This window comes from Tenrec ecaudatus, chromosome 1, assembly GCF_050624435.1.
Source record: "Tenrec ecaudatus isolate mTenEca1 chromosome 1, mTenEca1.hap1, whole genome shotgun sequence".
NCBI classification, from domain to species: domain Eukaryota; kingdom Metazoa; phylum Chordata; class Mammalia; order Afrosoricida; family Tenrecidae; genus Tenrec; species Tenrec ecaudatus.
In genome coordinates this window covers 316,343,899-316,359,620 of record NC_134530.1, presented here as the reverse complement: position 1 = coordinate 316,359,620, position 15,722 = coordinate 316,343,899, and positions in this window count along the sequence as shown.

Sequence of the window (15,722 nt, the reverse complement as noted above, 5' to 3'; positions counted from 1 at the left end):
TTTCAAAACATTTTCTTCCTTTTGGAACTATTTGATATAAGCTCTCCGTAAGTGCCCCCCACTTTCCCTACCATGACCCCCCACAACCCTTATTCCATTTGTAGTCTCTATAGGTTCATCTATCCTGGTGTCATATACCAAAAAAATCATCGAAAAACACATAACAAAGATTCAGGAAGGCTGCACCCAATGTCAAAATACAACAGAGATAAACCCCATTATGAAAAAAAGAGAAAATATTAAAGAAAAAAAACAGATTAAGCCCAAAGAGTATCAGAGGGGAGAACAATGAAACAATTTTAACTTTTCACGTAAGATTTATCATTTTACTCTAATATCGTTGTCTTGTTTCCTCTCTAATATTCTTTGTCTGGCAATATGCTCATTCCCATCTTTCACTTACGGTTAGAGGGAGGCGTATTCCCTGTGCAGATCCTGCAAATGTAATCTGGGATTCCACTGTCATCCATAGCCATGTGCAAATCAGAATCTCACCATGTGAGCTCTGACACTATTCCCTCCTTCTGATTTGGATTTTATCATTTACAATCCTTGGGTCATGGATGTTGATGTGCTTCTTCCATGTGGACTTAATTGGCATCTACTTAGATGGCTGCTTGTTTAGAAAGAAATCTTTAAGACCCTAAATAGCTGGGCATAGCACCACATCTTCTGTCTTTCCTTCTTGAAGGCTTGTGTCCAGAAGGGCCATGTTGTAAGAACTAATTGGTTTTAGATTGTGAGCCCCAAATCCCTTACTGAATCTGTACATTTAATCTGTCTCTGACTCACCTTAGAGACCACCCTGTTATTTTATGGTATAGAGTCTAATTGATCATCTCCATGGAGAATAAAGAACGTCTTTTATAAATAAATCCTTTACTCATGAATTTTGTCTGCATTCTGTGTAGCCATTGAAATGTATATTAGAACCTAGAAGTGAAAGAGAAAACACCAATTAAGACTTCCCACATGCTAGTAAGGAAAACCTACCAAATGACCACATTCAAGCATCTAGTGGTGAAGGCACTGATTGGTTTTGCAGTGCAAAGCTGATAGGCTTTAAGCTTAGACAATAGCAGTCTGAATGCTGTCTCTAACTTAATTGTGTAGCTTTGGGCATGCTATTAACTTGTTCTGAGCTCCAGTTTCCGCAATCTGAATAATTGAAGTAATAATATCTACATTGCAGGGTTACAATTAGCACTGAAGATAAAGTATATAATATAATTGGCCAGTGGTAGCTATTGGAAGATAATTTCCCATGATCATCTCATATTTCTACATGGTTCAAGCCCTCAGATAAAGCATGCACAATCAGTATTTGTATAAGAAGGTACTCTAGGATGTTAGAGCTGGCAATATTTTCTTGACCAAAAGAAATCAGGATGGTAAAAATCTATAACTTTCCTTCCCTTTCCCAGCGGCAAGCCCAAATCGTTTCTATCTGAGGCTTCCAACTCAGAAACTCTGTGTAGGATGTAAATCTTCATGGGAGCAGATATGGTAATCTTGCCTCTACAGAGCAGCTGATGAGTTTGAATCAGACACCTTGTAGTTGTAAGTCCAACAGTTACCTGGCATAATCATCAAGGTGACTCTCTGTACAGAGATTTCCTTATTTTCTATGATGATAGACCTAGACATCCGTCTTTCCTCTTCCAAGCCTCTGCGACATTCACTTATACTTAAATATCTTTCTCTTCCTCTGGAGGAGATGGTGGGCAGAGCACTAAGCTTGGAATCTTCTATAAAGTATTCCATGGTATGCATAAGTATCATGATTGTTCAGAGCACCACCAAGTAGAGACTGGGCATTGAGAAATGGATCCAAAGATAATGCTCTGACTGATGCTTTGTTTTGAGTAGCAAATGGTCTTTGTCTCTCACCTAAAGATCTTGTCTTAGATAGATAGGTAGGAGAGAGATACACTGGTTAAATGTAGCAGGTTACATTTTGGGCTTGCAAGTAAGGTAACATTTTGCCTCTTCCTTGCTAGTTCTAGGTTACAGAGGCCTTTGTGGAATAGTGGGTTATGCGTTGGGATGACCAAAGTTTGAGCATATCAATCACTACTAGAGAGAAAGATGGGACTCTCAGATCTTGTAAAGATTTACCTTCTCTGAAATTCACAAAATAAGTTCATTTGACATTACACTGCAGCAAGCCTCGGCCACAAAGAAGGCACTCAGCTCCACTTCAATGGACCAGCAAGTCCAGTTTCCCCAATTAAGTTCCCAGAGGCACACCACTCCGCAATCCAGCCTCCGGAATAAAAGCACTCATCTGTGTTTGCTCTGTTGATTGGGAAGTCCAGGACTCTGTGCCATAATATGGCTCCTGATTCTGGCGTTGCTCCTCTAATGTATATCTGTCTTCTGTATTCAGGAGGTTCACTGAGCAGGGATCTCGGGTCAAGGGATCATTTTATACACAGAAGGATGACACTCCAGGAAATCCTGTTTGCAATTGTTCACAAGTGAATCCTCCCAGTATTTTTAGGCACCTTCTTACCAGACCCATTCAGGGTAAGGTCATTTGGTGGGAGTTAGAGACTTTGGCTAGCAGATCCATACTCAATAATGCATTGCTCCCAAAGCCTGTAAATATATTGATGACAGAGGCATGTCTCATATTCTCTATAATACCTAATGAAGACAGTAGCATAAAGGTATTGCCTTTTTATCAATATTGGCTGAATGAAGAAAATCTGTCAAAATATGTATGATGAAAATTTGGCATTATATCATCTAAAATTCTAAATATTACATGACTGTGCTAAAGAGGTCATATCATAAAATTCAAATACAGCAACTTCTGACTTGAAATATTAATAATGGTTTCAACTTTTTTTTAACTTGGCTGACAGTTTAGCCTGAATGTTTATGAAAAGTTGATGTCAAAATGTAGAGAAAGTAAGAGAAGATTCGATTATCATCAATGATGAGCAGTGTATAGAAAAAAACTGTATGAGTCTAACTTGCACGAAAGCTAATGTTTTAATATAAGCTATATTGGAAAGGACAGTTTATTTTATTTTAGAACTAAACTTCACAAAAAATTCTAACCCAATATGCACTTTATTCTAAAGACTCAGAATTTGTGGTGGGGTCACACACCCTTTTGTCTGGTTCTGAGGTATCAACCTTTGCCTTCTAACAGTTGATTCTCAATGCTTATGATCTATATACATAATTTATATCACTAGAATATATGTCCACAGTGCTGCCTTGGTGGACCTAGCACTACTGAAAGCTTAATTACTTCACTGCTAAGGGCTTCCTGGGATTCTTCCACAGAAAACACCAGACTGTTAAAACAAACACCTGTTGCAAAATGTATCCCCAACTTTGTCCTTCAAGTGATGTATTCAGAGAATGATGTAAAGTCACAGTCTTCACTTGCAACATTTTTTTTTTCACACTGTAGGCCAATATCCATTTCCGTCTTCTCTTCTTTCGCTGACACAAATTCTCAGGTCTTCTCTTGCATTCTTAATAAGTGCTCACATTGAACTTGTATCTCTTCTTTTTTGGGGGGGGTTTGTCTCTTTTTTTTAAATTAATTAATTAATTAATTTTTTTACATTTTATTAGGGGCTCATACAACTCTTATCACAATCCATACATATACATATACATACATCAATTATATAAAGCACATCCGTACATTCTTTGCCCTAATCATTTTCTTTCTTTCTTTTTAAAATCTTTTTATTGGGGTTCATAAGGCTCTTATCACAATCTGTGCATACATCAAATGAGCAAAGCACCCTTTTACATTCGTTGCACTCGTCACTCTCATAATTCACCTTTCACTTGGGTTCCTGGAATCAGCTCGGTTTCCCTTTTTTTTCCCCATCCCCCTCCCTCCCCGATCCCACCCCTGGTCCCTTGATAGTTTATAAATAATTATTATATCTTATCTTACACTCCCCGGCGTCTCCCCTCACCCGCCTCCCCCTTGACAATCTCCCAGAGAGGAGGTTACACATAGATCTCCGAGATCGGTTCTCCCTTTCTACATGCCCTTCCCTCCTGGTGTCGCCTCTCCCACCGCTGGTGTTGAAGGGTTCGTCTGTCCTAGATTCCCTGTGCCTCCAGATCCCCACTGCACCGCTGTACATCCTCTGGTACAACCAGGTCCGCAAGGCAGGGTAGGATTGGGGTCATGATGATTGGGAGGGGAGGAAGTGTTCAGAAACTAGAGGAAGGTTTTGAGTTTCATTGTTGTTACACTGAACCCTGTGTGGCCCATCTCCTCCTCACTACCCCTCTGGAAGGGGTGTTCAGCTCTCTACAGGTGGGCATTGGGTCCCCATCATGCACTCCCCCTCTTTCACGGTGATGTGATTCTCACCACCACCCCACCTTTGATGTTGGAGACCTGGTCTCCTCTGTCCTTCATGGTCACCTATGTTGGTGTGCTGCTTCCGTGTGGGCTCGGTTGCTTCTGGGCTAGATGGCCGCTTGCTTGCTTTCAAGCCTTTAAGTCCCCAGACACTATATCTCTCAGTAGCCGGGCACCATCTGCCTTCTTCACCACACTTGCTTATGCACACTTTCATCTTCAGCCATTATGTAAGGAAGGTGATCACACAATGATTGTTTTTGTTCCTTGGTATCTGCTACATGGTCCATTCAACACCTTGTATTCACTTAGGCCGTGTGCTTCTTCTCTGTGGGCTTTGTTGCTTCTGAGCTAGATGGCCGCTTATTTGCCTTCAAGCCTTTAAGACCCCAGACGCTATATCTTTTTTTGATAGCCGGGCACCATCAGCTTTCTTCACCACATTTGCTTACACACACGGCTGTCTTCAGTGATCATGTCGGGAAGATGGTTATCCTGCAATGGCTGCTTAGCAGGGCGAGGTGCTATTGTATTGGGGGATTATGCATGAGGAGGCCCAATGTCCATCTGCTACCCTACTACTGAACCTAGAAATATATGCATATAAATCTATTGCCCCCATAAACATAAATATATTTACATATGTACATGTCTGTATTTAGGCTTCTCTGTATGCACTTTGCCTCCTACTCCTTTCCTCTATTTCCTTTCGCTTTCCTCCCGACCCATTACCATGTTTGGCCTTCATTCTGGATTCAGTAGTTCCTCTCAGTTACCTTGCTCTTGGTCACTCCCTTCCAGTCCTCCCCTCCCCTCCCTCCTCTGGTTTAGAACCATTCGCTGTTCCCTTGTTTCTGTGTTGGGCGACACCTCCTCCCTTCCCCTACCTCCCACGCTCTCATGTCCCTCCAGGACCGTTGGTCCTGTTGTTTTCTTCTCTCATTTTCTTCTCTCATTTGTCCAGCCTATCTTGTCTAGGTGGACCTGCTGACATAGTAGTATGTGCATACAAATGGATATGACTTTGACTGTACCCAAGTGGCCCATAAGAACATGGCTTTGACAGAAGCAACATCGACACGCTGATAAGCAGAAAAGCCACTAACAGATAAGAATCTCCTATTGCTGATAGACATTTACAGGAGAAACATTCAGTGACATATCATTTTAAATCCACAGAGAGATGGTCATGTAAAAGAAAGGGGGGGGTTGAATATATACAGAAGATGTAAAACAAGAAAACAACCCCCAAAATGTGAGTGCTTACGTGTGAGAAGAGGCTATGTTTCATTCGACTTTAAAGGGCCTTGGCAGTTGCTTTCCTTCCATAGAAGCAGGAAATTAAAGTATTAACTGTGCGTGTGATTTATTTGAAGCTTCTTTATCCAAAAAAAAGCTCTGCTATTTTTTTAGTGGATTTCAAAAATTTCCTTAGGGGAAGATTAAATAAAATATGTTACCTCAGTTAAATTTGGAGTCTATGACAAATGACTAAATGTGTTTAAATTGGGCAGGCACAGGAAAGTTGTCCAGCAAAGGCCTAAACTGGAAATAATGTTTGAATGCATACTGGCAAAAGTTTGTAGATGATAATTTTGGAGCTCAGTATTACAATATGCCATTATTTCAAAGAATTGTCTGTGGTTAAAAAAAGGAACAAAAATGTACCAAGTTAACTGTTCTAAAATGTACATAGAGGGGATATTAATTACATTCATGATGTTGCGTATCCATTTCTGCTGCCTATTTCTAAAACTTGGTCAACCACTTAACCAGAAACTCAGTACCTCTTAAGTAATTACTAACTTGCTCCTCCTCTCAGACGCCGGTAATTATAAATAAGTGTTTATCTCTATGAATTTGCCTAGTCTAGCCATTGCACCCAAGTGGGATTACATATGTTACTTTATGTTTAGTTTGCTCAGAACAGTGTTCTCAAGATGCATCGCTATCATTGCATGGATTTGAACCCCATTATTTTGATGGTTGATCAATATTTGTTATGTGGGCATAACACCTTTTGGTTATTCATTCATCAGTTGATGGACACGGTGTTGTTCCCACCATTTGCCTATAGTGTTAGGTTAAAAGAAACATTTGTATACAAATATCTATTTGGGCCCTTGCTTTCAAGTCCCTTTGGTATGTATCTAAAAATGAAATTACCAGATGATATGATTATTTCATGTTTAATCCCTCCCCTGAAATCCTGTCAACATGTTTTATTTTTTATTTTTGTGATAATAGTCACCAAATGGGTATGGCATTGATCTTCAGTTCCTTGATGGGTGGTATTGAGCATCTCCCTGAACTTCTTGGCCATTATTACACATTCTTTGTATAAATGTCTATTGAAGTCCTTTGCCTATATTTTAATTGGGATTCTCATATTTTGTTTTTGAGTTTTAGTAGCTATTTTTATATCTAGGATATTCAAAGCTTCTCAAAATATGCTTCCACAAATACCAAAAATAGACTTTGGAGGCAGAATGTGGCACCCCATCAGACTCGACTGGAAAACATTCATAAAGGCCACTAAAAGACCTTCAACTACTTATAGGCCTTTCCATTTTTGTCAGTGGTTTTCTTTTTATTGTTGTTGCTGCTTTGTAGTTGTTGTCATTATTGTTTTGTTGGTCTTGACTTCCTTTGTTGTTTTACTTGGCTTTGCCAGGTTTTTTTGTGCTTATTAATGTATCTGCATGTCTATCTAGAAAAGATAGGTGGGATAAATAATTCGGAGATGAAAAGAATGGGCCCAATGGTTATGGGGGAATATGAGAGAAGTGGATGGGGGAGAAAGGAATGGAGGGGTGGGGGGAAGCAGCCCAGAGACAAGGGAACAACAAGTGAACTAAAATAAATGGAGAGAAGGCCATACGATGCCTAGTAGGGCTTAATCAAGGGCAATGTAGCAGTGAGAAATTACTAAACTGAGTGAAGGCTGAACATTATGGTGGAACAAGAGGAAAGTAAAAGGAAATAGAGGAAAGAACTAGGAGGCAAAGGACATTTATAGAGGTCTAAATACCGGCATGTGCATATGTAAATATATATAAATATAACAAGAGGGGAATAGAACTATGTGCTCATATCTATATGTTAAGAATTAAGGTAGCAGATGGACATTAGGCCTCGACTCAAGTACTCCCTCAACACAAGAACACTTTGTTTTAACAATCTGGCATTCTGTGATGCTCACCTACCTAACATGTCGCCGAAGACAAAATGGATGCATAAATAAAAGTGGTGAAGAAAGCTGATGGTGCCCGGCTATCAAAAGACATAGCATCTGAAGATAAACAAGTGGTCATCTAGCACAGAAGCAATAAAGCCACCTGGAAGAAGCACACCAGTATGTATTATCATGAGGTGTCAATGGGATCAGGTACCAGGCTTCTAAGACCCAGAACAAAACAATACCCAATGAGAATGAGGTGTGGCATGGAGTGGAGACCCAATGCCCATCTGTAGACAACTGGACATCCCCTGACAGAGGGATCACAACGAAGAGAAGAGCCAGTCAGGGTGTAGTATAGCACCGATGAAACAGAACTTTCCTCGAGTTCTTTGGTGCTTCCTTCCCACCCACAATCATGACCTCAAAAATCAGATTAGACCATAACATGCACACTGCTACAGATAAGAGCCCGCAACACAGGGAATCCAGAATAGATACCCACCCCCTGCCAGGGCCAACAATGAGAGTAAAGATACCAGGAGGATTGGGGGAGGGTAGGGGGGGAAGGGGAATCAATCATAAGGACCAACATATAACCCCCTCTCAGGGGATGAGCAATGGAAAACTGGGTAAGGATTGAGGACGATGTAAGATATAAAAATAATAATCTATAATTTATTAAGTGTTCATGAGGGAGGGGAAGAAATGGGGAACTGATATCAGGGGCTCAAGTGGGAAGAGAATGCTTTGAAAATGATGATGGCAGCATATGTGCAAATGTGCTTGACACACTGGATGAATGTAGGGATTGTGATAAGTGATGTAAGAGCCCCCAATAAAGTATTTAATAAAAAATTAGGTTTCCCAAATATTTCCCCATCATTCTTAAGTTGTCCCTTTACTTTCTTGATAAATGTCTTTGATGCAAAGAAGTTTCTGATTTTGATAAAATATATCTATTTTTTGTTTTCAATATAATTAATTTTAAAGAGTAAATGGAACAAGTGGAAACAAAGTGGAAATACATACAAAACGGTGTCTTGATAAATATAACCAGAATATTCCTTACAAGCAAGGATGAAGAAAATTGGTGATATGTTTTGGGGGCTGTTTTAATTATCAGGAACGATTGAACTCAGAAAACTGCTACTGAGTCCATTCTGACTCATAGTGTCTCAGTAGGATAGAATATAACAGCTCCTGTGGGAATCCCAAACTGTAACTCTTTACAAGAGTAGAAAGTCTTCCTGGGGGGCAGGGGAGATACAAAAAATTCATGCCTGGAAAGTGAGCATATTTTGGAGACTCCTCAATATAAAGCATTGATACAATGGCTACAAAAATTGGACCAAATGTAGGAACGGTTTTGTTGAGTTATATAAGGTTGCTATTTGTCAGAACTAACTCTACACGCCTACCACCACCACTAGTGAAACATATCTCAGGCGACGGAGATAAGATATTTACTTACTCTGAGTAATATGTCCAGATACATTTAGGGACTTCCAATGATTGATAATAGACATAGGGGGCTCCAAAACTATATGAAAAGAGAATTAAAAGATAAAAGATAATTGAATGTCACACTAATATTTTGAAGTTCACATGTGAATTATCCTGGAGTAGGGGATAATTCCTCACTTTTGACTTTTTCTTTAACTTTTAAATAAATTATTTTTGATAAAAGGAATGTCTAAAGATTGGGTTAGATATTTACTTAGGTTCACATAATAGTAAGTCAATCTACTTTGTAAGTAAACACAGGAAAATAAGTTGAGGCATATTTAAAAGCCCCCATGCCCCACCTCATGGAGTTTGATGGTAGGTGATTAGATATCACAAATATATTACTTATTTCTAATTGTAGAAGTTTAGAATTATTATAATAATGTACAATATTCTCTCTTTTTCATACTTGCAAACTAACCTAGCTGAAGCATCCACAAATAACCAATTGCTATTGATGTGAAACACAAAGATGCAAGATTTTTTTTCTATGCTGTTACTATTGAACCTCAGAAATTCACATGCAGGTATAATCAGACATCTGGGAAAGACTGATTCCACATCGTCCTTTGTTTTGAAAATTAGTTGAAGGTTTATGGAGCAGATGTTTATGTTACACTCAAAAATTAATAAGCACTTTGTCCCAACTAATTGACTACAATTCCCTCAATGTTCCATCATTTGTTCGACGTTCTCCTTGCTTGCTACTCCTGTCTCTCCTTTCCTAACCCTCTGAACTTTCTCCTTGAGTGCATGCTTCACTTCTGATCATGAGGAGCTGACTATTCATAATTCTACCACATGGCTGAGTTTATTTCTGAGCTGAAGGGTGACTCAGGGTCATATTTTTATTGTTCAACTTATCCCCCTCTGCAACCAGTAAACCTGGCCTATTTTATGACTTTGAGTTTTATTAGAGTTCATTATTTTTTTCTGTTCTGTGTTAGGCTTTGAAAACATTGCAGAAGACTATTGCCCTGAGACAGTTTTTAAATTTCAAACCCTAAACCAAAAATAGCCCTTGAAGTCTTCATCAAGCTAAGCAAGAGCCATAAAAAAACCTAAACTACTTGCTGTCAAGCTATGACTCACAGCGACCTTATAGGGCAAAGTGGAAATGCCCCCACAGTGTTTCCAAGGATGCATGAAGGGTGGTGATGGCCTCAAGCTACTGAACTTTTGTTATTGGCTGAGAGCTTTAACCCCTGAGTCATCGGGAATCTTAACTACATACAGGGAGGTTCTGACTTAAGGATGCATTTGACTTACAACAAATCCACTTATGCCCATCAGTGGAGCTGGAACATTGCATCATCTTGGGAGGAAGTGATGAGAAAATGCATTCCATGGATATGGGAAAACATTGCTAAGTGAACATACTCCAAGCATGTGATCAGGATAATATGATGGGATAGATCAGTGAGAAAAAACATGTCCATATGGCAAGAACAGTCAACGTACAAAAGAAGGGAATTTGCTGACCAGGACGATGAAGAGGAAAGAAACAGCGAGGAAAAATGAAATGACAAGGAATCAGAAAGAGAGATGCTGCCAAATTTTACCATTAAGATGAGCTAGAGTTTATTAGAAACAAAACCAGGGCCTTTAGTTGTTTGAAAATATAGATCCTAAATCTAATTGCTTTTTACAATTCCATAAGAAATACCTCAGAAAGAAAATAAAAGGACTACACAGAAATATTCATTAATTTTCTTTTTTTTACTTCATTAATTTTCTAAGTCAAAATGCCACCCCCATTTCTAAGGATAATCTAGAGATAGGTTCCTTAGGAATGCTCAGAGCATCCTTCCAACTCAGTGGGACCTGGATTTCCCTGCTCACGCTTGTTTATAAACTACCCTGGAGAGAAGTCCATTCTCTCAGCATGCTGTCTTTTTGAAAAGGAGAATCAACTCTGGTTGCAGTAGAACAATGTAACAAACTGCTTCGCTGCATACATTTCCTGTGAAGCCTACTCAGTTTTTCCGAAGGTCCTAAAGCTGAACAAATGAACCTTCTACTAACTCAAAGGATATCACATTTTCCTTTTCTTTCATAACTTCAAAAGACATCTCTGGGTATTAATGGTATTTTCTGTTGGAAATAAAACACAAGATGAAATACACCATAAAACTACAATGGTTTGCCAGTTTTGCAATAAACTTCTATGACAACCCATTTCTGATGTTTAAACCAATTATACACCAGAATTGGGAGCCTCTGATCATTGAGTCTTGAATAGATCGAGTTTCTGAGATGAAATTTAATTTCAAATAATGAATCAAAAGGATTTTTTAAAGCTGATTCATTGAATGCTGCTGAGTAATCAATGCTTGTTTGTGATGAAACAGATTTTGTATTACCGTAAAGAAATTATTTTTATTTATTTATTTTTGCTTTCAGAGTTTTTGATGAAGATTTTCAAAACATGTTGTTGTTGCCACTGCGGAAAAAGTGCATGGCACAGCAAACACCAGTGAAACACTCTCTACAGCCCAGCCGTAATCCAGTGACACTGAGTATATTCCTCAAGCTATGCAACCAATTGCATACTCCTTTTTCTATGCAAGGCCTCCCTCCACCATCCACATGAACTCTAGCCTAACTTGCTAGTTGCTATTGTTAACTTGACCCCACATCGATCGTTCTTTATGTTAAAATGGGCAAGACTGATACTCTTTACTAATTAAGTTAAACTAATACAAGTAGTCTCTGAGACAGGAGGGCTTCCGTGACTGTCGCAGATGGGTTCTGAAAAGTGCTGAATACCTCTTTTAAAGATTAAAACAAAACAAAGTTCAGTAGCCTTTTATCATCCGTAGTTTCTAAATGTAATCTTTATTTTTTTCCTTTTCCTAGAATCATTGTGTGTATGCACACACAGACACACACACACACAAAAACAGAAATAAAACTCCACTAGATGGATCTTTTATACTCCACATTTTTCCTATTAGGTGAGCAGTGAGCAACTAACTACCTCTGAGTTGTGCACCCAGTAGCGTCTCCTGAGAAGGTTCTCTCTGGTCACAGTGAAGTTTTTCATAAAAGCAGTCTTGCTGGAACTTCACTTTTTTGTGATGGCCAATTTAAGAGATCAGTCTGCAGCTGTGAAAGTTTTTTTACAGCTCAGGGGAAAAACGACATTGAACACAGCTTACAAGGATAGCACTATGGGGGAACCCCAAGTGTATGAGTGGTTTTCTCATTTCAAATAAAGGTAAAATGTTGATTGATGACAAACCTCGTTCTGGACATCCATTACCTTCCCGAACAGACAAAAACATTGACTCATTGCATTTGGAGTTCGTTCTACCAGATCAGACTGCTAATGAAGCTTTCTATTTAGAGGTTCTGAAAAGATTGTGTCACAGGGTGCAACAAAAAAGGCCTGATTTTAAAAGAAACACCTGATTTGTGGTAGACTGGGGATTGGTTTTGCCACCATGACAATGCATTTGCTCACACAGCCATCTCAGTGTGTCAGTTTGGGGCAAAAACAAAACAAAACAGCATGCCTCTCTTGTCCCAAGCACCTTACTCACCTGTCCTTGCCATGTGTGACTGACTTATTTTTGTTTCCACAAATGAATAGGGACATGAAAAGACAGGAAAACTAAGGAGGTGCTTTTAGCCATCCAAACAGATGAGTTTTAAAAATGTTTCCAAGAATGGAATCAACAATTTGACAAATGCATAAGTGTAATGGAGAGTATTTTGAGGGTGATAATACTGTCTTGAAAAAAATTTAAACACATAGCTTTGAAACACAATTTCCATTTTGGGGATGGGTATGCCTCCTATGTTGTTATTGTGCTTAGGTAACTTCCAGTGGGTTACATTTCATATTGACCATGCCTGTGTATAACAGATTGAAACCCTGCTTCGTCCTGGGTAATACTCACAATTGTTGTTATATTTTACCCTATTGTTGCAGCTATAGGGTCAATTCATGTAGGTGTATGTCTTATCCATTATAATACAAAGGCTTCAGCTCTTCTTCATTCTTCCTTATTAATTGTCCAGCTTTTATATGGCATATGACGTGATGAAATAAATACATAAGTAAATCATTAAAATACCCAAATCAGAAATATTTATTCTGACAATGAAGAAAAGGTGAACAATATTTGCATTCATCATTCATCTAGTTAAATCTTGGAAAGGGAGGTGGCATTTTGACTTAGAAAATTAATGAAGTAAAAAAAAGAAAATTAATGAATATTTCTGTGTAGTCCTTTTATTTTCTTTCTGAGGCATTTCTTATGGAATTGTAAAAAGCAATTAGATTTAGGATCTATATTTTCAAACAACTAAAGGCCCTGGTTTTGTTTCTAATAAACTCTAGCTCATCTTAATGGTAAAATTTGGCAACATCTCTCTTTCTGATTCCTTGTCCTTTCATTTTTCCTCGCTGTTTCTTTCCTCGTCACCGTCCTGGTCAGCAAATTCCCTTCTTTTGCATCTTTGAGGCGTTCCTCACTTGTGACATCAAATTGTACGTTGACTGTTCTTGCAATATGGACATGTTTTTTCTCACTGATCTTTCCCATCATATTATCCTGATCACATGCTTGGAGTATGTTCACTTAGCAATGTTTTCCCATATCCATGGAATGCATTTTCTCATCACTTCCTCCCAAGATGATGCAATGTTCCAGATCCACTGATGGGCATAAGTGGATTTGTTGTAAGTCAAATGCATCCTTAAGTCAGAACCTCCCTGTATGTAGTTAAGATTCCTGAAGACTCAGGGGTTAAAGCTCTCAGCCAATAACAAAAGTTCAGTAGCTTGAGGCCATCACCACCCTGCATGCATCCTTGGAAACACTGTGGGTGCATTTCCACTTTGCCCTATAAGGTCGCTGTGAGTCATAGTCAGCTTGACAGCAAGTAGTTTAGGTTTTTTTTATGGCTCTTCCTTAGCTTGATGAAGACTTCAAGGGCTATTTTTGGTTTAGGGTTTGAAATTTAAAAACTGTCTCAGGGCAATAGTCTTCTGCAATATTTTGAAAGCCTAACACAGAACAGAAAAAAATAATGAGCTCTAATAAAACTCAAAATCATAAAATAGGCCAGGTTTATTGTTCAGAGGGGGATAGTTGGACACCAAAAATATGACCCTGAGTCACCCTTCAGCTCAGAAATAAACTCAGCCACGTGGTAGAATTATGAAATCAGCTCTTTATGATCAGAAGTGAAGCATTCACTTAAGTAGAAAGTTCAGAGGGTTAGGAAAGGAGAGACAGGAGTAAGAAGCAGGGAGAACATAGAACAAAAGATGGAATATTGAGGCAATTGTAATGAATTAGTTGAGAAAAAAAGTTTATGAATTTTTTAGTGTGAAATAAGCATCTTCTCCATAAACCTTCACCTAACTTTCAAAAAACATAAGAACAAAATAATGCAGAATTAAAAAAATAATAAGGATAATTTCTATCCATATGGAAACCTCTTAGATTATTCTTTGGATTCTTTTTAATTTATAGTTGTTATAAAATTTCACCAAGCTTTAGGTGAAGGAACAAGAAGACCACAGAAGATATGAAAGAAAACACAAATTCCAACCCTAGCCACTTGGGCATTTGTTTGGAGAAAAAATTGTCTAATCTCTAATCTCCACAGACCTGAGGACATAACATGCTCAGAAGGATAATTACCAAGTATAAAGTAAATTCTGAATCTTAACATATTAAAAAAGGATTAACAAATGAACTCTATGCATAAAATATTGCATGAACTAGGAGATGAGCAGAAAATATGAGAAATACCTAGATTTTCAATACCAAAATAATAATAATAAGAGGGAGAAGGAGAAGGTGAGGGAGAGGAAGAAGAAGAATCACAATTTTGAAAATCATTGGAGAGAAAAAATATTTGTTAAATTCTTTTCAAGTGTGATAAGTAAAATGTAACATATAATTGCACTTCATCTTAAATGTGTTCTGATTCTTATTTTCCAACTGGTGAGCAGCCAGCATTCGTGGCTGGAGATACCTGCACCCATGGTGTCCTGTTGGAATTCGGACAATTGTGATCAATTCTAAGTTTAGTGATTGAATGGTTTTAAAATGAGTGGCTTTTAGAGAACTATTGTAGGTTGAGTAGAACTCCACTTAAAAGATCACAAGATGGGGCAAGTTAATGTGTCTGGGAATCAAATTGTTATTGGAAAAAATAATCTTGTGTCTAACAGCTGTGGAGAATTAGGCAGCAGGACTTCCACAGATAGGCATCAAGTCTCTGTTTGAACTCAACCCCTACCTGTTTAGCTTTTGTGTGTCTGTCAATGCATGACAATTTCTGACAAAGCGAATGGCTTTAGAAGGTATGACATTAGTAGAGGATTCAAGAAGTACCTTAAATTCAGTTAGCAAGTCTGTCGGTCATCTTGAATTAAACGGAGTTTAGATTATTTTGGCTTATTTTAAGTATAATTGTCCTTGTTTTTAAACTCTAACATTGTATTTAAAAATGCCCTGACCCTTTTACACTGCCTTTCTCTATATAAATATTATCTTACAGTGATTAATTTGGAGACCGTTTGTTTCAGGTTCTATACATATATTTGAGTGTTTATCTGAGGGTAAGTACAAAAGTATTGTACTTAGATTCTAGTTCATGTATGCATGTATTCATGCCGAACAAAACAAGCTTAAACACATGCCAGTGATGAGTGGATAG